Raw genomic sequence first — 8,828 nt, forward strand, 5'->3', positions numbered from 1 at the left:
GGTTATGTGACCCACGGGTGTAACGTTTGGGTCCAGCGCGGACTCCAAAAAGTTTGAAATAACGGATAATTTCGATGAAATTAATATACGGATAATTTTAATCATTAAAATTTCTTAAATCTATGTGGCTTCTATGATGCAATTCAGTTTTTATAAGTTAGAGTTTTTTTCCCCTTTCGGAGAAGAGCAAGTCTATTTATTGAAAGGAGCGGCAATAGAGAGGCAAATGATACCGGAGCATCATAACTGTTAGAAGAACTATTTATTTGTATTTATAAATCTTCTCTCATAAATGATAATAGTATTTTTTTCATTAATTTCTAAAAATAACTTTACATTATCAAATTTTTATAGAAGATAATACGATAAAAATGAAAAGTCTGGTTTTGTTGGACTTCTTTTGTTGTCTCGTTTTTGTTCTCCTTCATTCTAATGATATCTTCTAATCATGGGAGATAAGGAGAAATTTGATAGAAAGAGCGGTGATATAAGTAAAAATTGATGAAGAATAAAAAAACATATATATATATATATAACCAAAATATTTTCTTTTCCAATCAAATTATTAGAATTTTATAATTATTTTTTATTTTTATGGTGATTGAAAATTTTAATTTTTATATTTTAGATAAGATTTCTCGTAAAAAGGCATCACTAGTGAATGCATCTATAGTAAATAATGCGTTCTTTCTTCTTGAGTCAACTCTTGATAAAAAAGTGTATCAAGTTGGATGGAAGAATATTTTTTTTAACATCAAACCTCTCAACTTGCACCTTTTTGGAATCTATATATTTTTAAACTATCACTTAACGGCACGTGATACAATTTTTTAACTCTTAGTTAATGGTTGTTTTACATCAAAAAACCTAAGATGAACGATTTGATTGCAAATTTGAAAGCAGAAGGGGCCACAGGAAAAGATAATGAACCTTGAAGGCCACAAAAAATTTCTACCCCTTATTAATTTATATAATTTATCAAATTATTATTAGAATTTGAGTTCAAATGAAAGTCTACTAAGATTGAAATCCAAAAGGAAACATCAATAAAAGCATGACACATATTGGGCCCCATGGATGGGGGACCACTCACCGGATGCAGAAGGGTTAAAACTTATTTCTTGGGATTGAAGTCAAACAAAACTTGAGGGCTTGTGAAAGGTTAAAAAATATAATAGTAATAATTATAAGAGAGGTTGAGGATAAATAATGACAACTATGTGGAAAGTATGATAAAATAAACATCACAATTATGTTAACTCTTGCTTCTGAGTTCTTTAGAAGGACTGGAGGAAGCATTCGAGGTTTCCCCCATCTTGCCAAGATTGATAAAGAAAATATATATCCTGCCACAAATATAGTTTGAATGAAATTCGAGTGAAGATAAGATTATATATACTTATTTCTTGTTTACAAAAATTAAATATTAAGAGTGGACTATTTGGATGTCTAGCTACACTGTTCTTGAGATATCATATACCAAATCAATGCCTTTCCACAACCACATTCGCCCAATATTAGTTTATCTAAAGATGATTTGTGTTATCTAAATATCCACAACATTGGAATACAGGATATCAAAATTTAGAGATGACTTATGATCTCATAAAGATTATAAGATGTCTATGACTTCTTACTAGTTAATATTATTTTCTATTTAGCAATCTTCATAATACCATACAAATAAGGATGTTATCCAGGCATCCTGAGAGGGAGTGCATGAAATTAACTGGGGAAATGCTGGGTAATGTTTTGTGCACATAAAAATTTCTCTTACCATGTGACATAAGAAAATTTTGATACAATTTGTAAGAGAAAATTTCTCTTACCATGGGATAGGTTGAATATAGACTCCCTAACCCAGCATTTGTTAGCTCAAAATCCTTCTGTGCCCAATAATCAGGATTAGCCTTTTTTTTATTTTTTTTGGGCAGAAGGCCTTGCTCTAAACCAAAATACCATGCAGGCAGTTAATATGGCGCTACCATATTTTGCTACATCAGCTCATCCAAGAACAATACCTAACTGAAATGCCATCTTCATACCATCAGCTGACCAGTAGATTTCCAAATCTCCGTGCGCGCGCAGAGAGAGAGAGAGAGAGAGGAGATTTATATGAGACTCTTTTAGTAAATCCAAGAAATTATATCATATACCATATGCACCACATGGCCATGCACCATGTCAATCACCACATCTTCTTCCTCTGGGCCAATTACTGAGAGGAGCGCATGATGAATGGAGCCCATAAGAAGGATGTGGGTGATTGGCGTGGTGCACAACCATATTGGTGCATGCTGTGTAGGGTATCATTTCTCACTAAATCTTCCAACTTCCTTGACCAAGTGTGGCACCAGCTCGGTCTACAGCATAGGTGGCGGCAAAATATTCGGTTCTTGTGCCTGTTCAAGCCAATGTGATTCAGTGCTGAGAGGCTTTGAATCTGTGTTGTCTCAACCTGCATTGCCTTGTTACCACAAACAAGCAAGCCAAAATGGATATAATAAAATGAAGCAGCAGCTTTACACTAAATGAATAAATTACAAGAAGAGAATTGTTCAAATAACACACACTCCAAACAAAAAAATTACATAGACAATGTGTAACTTTATTTTTGCTCCACTGTCAGATTCTGGAGGAAAGATTGAGACTTACCTGCCAGATTAGGCTTCCCAGGAAAAATTGTCAGGATTTTGCAGGAGACATGACCTAAATTTGCAATCTTAGCCTGTCCCATTTGCAGCATAAGCATAAAACAAATTTAGGGAGAAAACGTTTTCCAGTAGGACACATGAACGAAAAATAAATATTGAATTGTAACGCCATCCTAGTTCGAAGGTACATTAGCATAGAATATCAAGAAGCAACTAACAGAAATTTGGGAAAAGCTTTTCAATTAACAGTACCAGATATCTTATCCACACGGAAGTCCTGCGTATCCTACATTCTTGCATTACCAGATAGACCCTGCATCCAGAGAGCTAGGAGGCTCCTTAATTGAAACACAATAATATTCTTTGCCAATGAGCTTCATCACCACAAAAATCTGACCAAATCTATTATTTAAATCAAGAGAAATCTTACACAAAACCAGTCTATCAAGCCTGTAGAAGTTCATAGCAAAATTGAAATTCAACAAACAAAATGATTAATAGAATGAAACACTATTCCCTGGTTATATGTTATATTAGGGCACATACTATACCCTTTAACATCTCCATTAGACACGAAAAACATACAGCTACTGCTTCTTGATATGAGACAGTTATTTTGCCAGTTCACTGGCATCCTTCAGCAGTTGCATGAAACTTTAATCTTTCAATAGAAGAATGTTAGGCCAGTGCTTGAAGCTGAAGGAGTATGATGTGATCAATATCGAGGTTTGAAAGGTTTGCTAATTCTTCTATGCCCCCAAACGAGGAGCGATATCAAAATAGGCACCAAGGTCCTTAAGCAAAATGCAGAGACATCAATGAATAACCCTCAGATGCTCCCAAATTAAGTCAAAAGATGCTGTAGTACTAAGGCAAATTTAGCCAACACATCCTGATTGATATAAACTCAAAGAGAGGTTTTGCATTATTATGATAGACTGACTTTGTAACACAGATGCAAGATGCACTGGGATAAGTACAGTCATCATTGTTTAATATGTCAAACTATGGAATGAAGTCATGAAGATGCTTTCGTCAAGGAAAAATGAGTAGTCCTAATTCACTACCCAGCTACTGCTGAACAAAGACCACCATCTTCCAGACATTACAGCCTCTGCTGCCACTAATAGTAGGGGTATAGTTGCATCAAGTAGTAATGCATGAGTATACATGCAAATTTCAAGTGTACAAGGTTATCCAATGCAAAGAAGAGACGTATCTCGGAGTCTATATGAAATACTTCCATGTTTTAACAGTTTTAGTTGCAACCATGATGATGCATTGTGGTTTCCTAACTTACCAAGTAAACGTGACGCATGCTATAAGACAATAGAGACAAAAATTGTGATTGAAAATATATTACTGGGAAACCATATATAAAGATAATACCATGTAGCATACCTTGCATATGTTTATCAAATACTGGACATAGACTATAAGATTAAGGGTACAGATACTGAGATACATAAAAACTATTATAAGAAGATTTGATATAAAAAATGACAAATAATTCAAACTATTTATTTTAAAAATAGATTCCAACCAGCAACCTTTTTGACCCTTATGGATTGAGTAGCATCATTTTTTATCATCTCTGCAACTTGCACGATATGTATACAAACACCTTACCAAATACTATATAATTAAAATTTTCAAACTCCACGATACTAAAAAAATTTAAACATTAGTTGTTAACATAAGTTTTTGCTTGTCCCTTATCTCTGATTTTTTCACATCTGGCCATTACTAATGCTCGGATAAGCATTCAAGTCCAGCTCTATTGTCTATGCCCATGCAGCATTGTATTGACTACTGACATGTTTCAAAATGGTCATAAATCAAAACAATTCTAGCTCTAACCTAGCTGTTATGAGTTGATTGCTGTCGTTGATAAGTACCAAAATGATCGAATATAAAGCTGTAACCCTCTAGCTGAAAAGTAAGTATTTCATTGTTCAACGACTTTAGGAAGTGTAATAATGATTCCTGTAGTCATAAATTCAACTTTTCAAAATCATACATCAATTTTTTCTTCATGTCTCTAACACATTTTAGGTAGTAAAGAAAATACCAGCAGTCAAACTAATTGCAACTTATATTTTACCAAGAACTGTTAAACACAGAATACTTCAAAGAATTTGATCTTACCAATTTCCTGTATCCTGATGCACCTCTTGTCCTGTCTCTTGTAAATCTTCCTCCACCACATCTAGTATGACTTGAAAATATCTTTGGTGATCAGTCCAGTGTGTCACAGCTTAAAGGCTTTCAATATCTGATTATTCGTCCCCATCAATTGTTCTCAGCACCCAAACAACCAGCTAAATAATTTACAGAATGCCTCAAGATTTAAACAGGAGTCATCAAATCGTGTGATACATATTAGTTCAATGCCAGCTTCCCTGTACCTAGCACTAATAACTTCTCAAGTGCACCCTTCAGAACAAACAATATTTTGAATTCAACCATGTACATAACAAGTTTTTCAAAGCTATATGCACTGCAGCAAAGTGCATATAAAGCTTCCTATGGTTCAATGATCACCTCAACAGGATCCGAGTCCATCTATAAGTTGCATATGAGCCGAGCACTATTCTAACTGTAAACTTAATTGGTTTTGCTTCCTTTCTTTCAATTGAAGCATACAATTCTGCATGTGCAATACTTGGAGCCATATACAAATATGGTTGCCTATTCATCAGGATATGTTTACGACTTCAGAACATGCATAACTATTTACAGCTACATGCATTATCTCCCATAAATTAGCGTCCTCACAAATCAACAAAAAGCAATAAAGGATAAGTTGAATTCAATGACAACTTATCAGATGTTAACAAAAACAAAGAACAGAATATGATCTGGAATTGATCAAGCTGTTGATACTTTACCTTGTTCCATTAAATGATGTTCCCTTCTTTGCAGCAAAACTTCTAAAAAGGTCTTCTGCAATGTCCCTTTGCGACTTTATATATCACCATGGATGGAGGCATGTAGCCCCCTCTTCTGCAAATATAATGGCATCACGGCAGAAATCATTGCAACACCATGTCAAAGCTTTGTGACAGTTACTTTGAAGCAGACCACAATGATCATAAGACAAGATGTTACTCCCGGCATTCCTCCCTTCTCTTCCCACCGGGCTCTCCGGCGGGACGGGGAGAAGCACGGCATCGGAGCTGGGGACCTCAACAAATCTTACGAAAGAACCCTTTTATTTTGAAAAACTATTCCCCAAGGTCAGAAAAATGGATTCATTACCTCCCAAACCAGAATCGTAAGCAAAATACAACCGAAAAAAGGAGAAAAATATGGCAACAATGGTATCGATCGAGAGAGGAGAAACCCTAAAAATCGAATCTTGCTTCGTCTCCGTCTCTAAGTCTGTTCTTCTCGACCTTTCCTCCAATAATTTTGGTAAAGAGATTCCATCTTATATCTCTCCGGTTGGGCGGCGAGGCCTAAGGTCCTGTCTGGGGAGCTTTTGGAGGGCCAGAAAGCACTTTCTGGCCCTCCAAAAGTACTTTTAGATGAAAAACTGTGTTTGGTAAATTTTTTAGAAAACTGTTTCAGTTTTTGCGGGAAGCTGAAAACGGCTTTTGGAAGGAAGCTCCAATTTGGAGCTTTTGGGAGGAAGCTGTTTCAGATTTTTCGGAAAGCTGTATTTTTGACAAAAATGCCCATATTAAAATAACATAATTACATAGTTTGTCCTTTTATAAACCTAAAAATCTGCTGGAGCCAAGAACCCTAGTCGTCAGACTCCCTTCCATAAGAAAAGGTATTTTTCTTTTCAATTTTTGTATGCATCTCTGGAACCACATTTTAGAAGAAAAAAATTTTAATCCTTTTCCATACCTTCCAAAATCAATCTATTGTTTTTTTTTATCATCAACTTCGCGGCCTACGCTGAGGTCCTCCTCGAGCGTGGACCACGAAGAAGAGCCCCTGGACCACGGAAAATTATTTTATGAGAAATTATTTTATACTAATAATTATAATATTTTATACCTTTATTTTTGTGTTATACTATAAATATAATATCATATTATATTATATCATAATACATTAATATGTTATGTTAAATAATTTAATATTATGTTATATTATGAAAAATTATTTTATACTAATAATTATAATATTTTATACCTTTATTTTTGTGTTATACTATAAATATAATATTATATTATATTTTATCATAATACATTAATATGTTATGTTAAATAATTTAATATTATGTTATATTATGAAAAATTAATTTATACTAATAATTATAATATTTTATACCTTTATTTTTGTATTATACTATAAATATAATATCATATTATATTATATCATAATACATTAATATGTTATTTTAAATAATTTAATATTATGTTATATTAAGAAAAATTAATTTATAATAATAATTATAATATTTTATACCTTTATTATTGTATTATACTATAAATATTGTATTATATTACATTACATTAATACATTAATATGTTATTTTAAATAATTTAATATTATGTTATATTATGAGAAATTAATTTATACTAATAATTATAATATTTTATACTTTTATTATTATATTATACTATAAATATAATATATATCACATTATATCATAATACATTAATATGTTATGTTACATAATTTAATATTATGTTGTATTACCAAATATTAATTTACTCTAATAATTATATTACTATTATGCTATATCAACACAATATTATTTTATATTACAATAATATTATACTATATAGTATATTTATGTATTAATTTATGTTATGTTTTATTATGTTCTGTTGTATAATACTATGCAATGTCTTTTATGGTAATTTTGTCATACAAAAGTACTTTCTCAGTTTGTTTACCAAACACAAAACAAAGTAGCACAGCACTTTACGAATGTGGTTACCAAACAGCAAACGGCTTTTTATAACAGCTCTACTTCAGACAGCTCTATTTCCAACAGCTCTACTTCTAACAGCTCTACTGCCAACAGCTCCCCCAAACAGGGCCTAACCCTACTTTGTTCGCTCGCAGAGGCCGCCGCTGTTCCCTCACCACGTGATCCGCCCCCTGGAGTTAACTATCCAGCTCCGGCAACCAGGGGCCCACCCGATCTATCGATATTCACCGTCCAATTGATAAGCCCAACGTCAGACGTTCCTGATTAGTGACAAGGGTTTCATACGGCAGTAGCTGGCCAGTTTGCAGACTTGTTAGAAGACCATCAGATCGGCTTGTACAGCACATCAGATCTTGCTGGCAAGGAATACTTATACTTTCGACGAGCGCAGGGTATCACCAAGATTTGTTGCAGAGTTTGTTCGAGCACAGACCATGGAGATTAAGCCCACCTCCTCCTCAGATAGACCTTTGACAGCTCGGAACACCTGGAGTTCTCTCTCTGCCCGGGCAGCTCCTCAGACGGTATCTTTTACCTGGGAGCCCCCATCCCCGAACTTCCTCAAGGTCAATACTTCGATGGGTCGGTGTTGAATGGCGGTACGCGGGGCGGTGCAGACTTTATCATACGGGGCCCGCACTTTAGGATGGTGGCTGCCAGCTATTTGACACGTCGGTTCCAGGGGCAGAGCTGCGAGCTACCTGGGTGGGTCTTCAACATGCGCGGGTGGTGCTGTAAGCCAGTTCGATCATTCTGGAAGACGACTCGATCATGATTAACGGATAAATTCAAAGGGGTCAAGGGATGAGAGCACGGACCACTTCTTGATCCGCAACATAAGGATGATGATGAGAGATGGGGGGCCTTCTAAGCCAAGCATGTATTTAGAGAAGCTAATAGGGCGACCGATTGGGTGGCTGCCTACGCGGCCCACCACTCAGGGTACACCCTTTGGTCAGGGGAGGGGGAGCTGCCACTGGCACTCCGCGAGGTGTTATATGTTGACTTTATTGGGTGTATTCGTACATGCACTGTATGAAGCACCCGTTTTAAGCAAAAAAAAAAACAAGTAGCGTCGCCCGCCGGATCGCGCCATGCACAGATCAAGGAACTCCGAATATTTCCATTCATCCATCTGCACATATCTCGAAGTAACTATTGGACAATCCAACAGCAGATTTACAGAAAGATTAAGTGAATCTTTAGTTCACGCGAAAGGTACAACCCAATCCAATTTGGCAGCAACCAGAAGGTGTTGTTGCTGGGAGAAAGAGACC

At 35.2% G+C, this 8,828-nt stretch overlaps 1 long non-coding RNA gene across 4 annotated transcripts; it reads right to left on the reverse strand.

Moving 5' to 3' along the window:
• Positions 1 to 1,692: 1,692 nt before the first annotated feature.
• Positions 1,693 to 6,145, reverse strand: LOC120112151. Of its 4 annotated transcripts, none has more exons than XR_005513649.1 (3): positions 5,546 to 6,145; positions 2,907 to 4,929; positions 1,693 to 2,728 (listed from the first exon to the last, which is right to left on the reverse strand). It is a non-coding gene; the product is annotated as an uncharacterized LOC120112151 (long non-coding RNA). The 4 variants fall into 4 exon arrangements; XR_005513651.1 differs by having other exon boundaries at positions 2,907 to 2,967; positions 5,546 to 6,112; XR_005513650.1 differs by lacking the exon at positions 5,546 to 6,145 and having other exon boundaries at positions 2,907 to 2,967; positions 4,803 to 5,539.
• Between the last annotated feature and the right edge of the window lie 2,683 nt (positions 6,146 to 8,828).

This window comes from Phoenix dactylifera, chromosome 10 (genome assembly GCF_009389715.1).
Source record: "Phoenix dactylifera cultivar Barhee BC4 chromosome 10, palm_55x_up_171113_PBpolish2nd_filt_p, whole genome shotgun sequence".
NCBI lineage: Eukaryota > Viridiplantae > Streptophyta > Magnoliopsida > Arecales > Arecaceae > Phoenix > Phoenix dactylifera.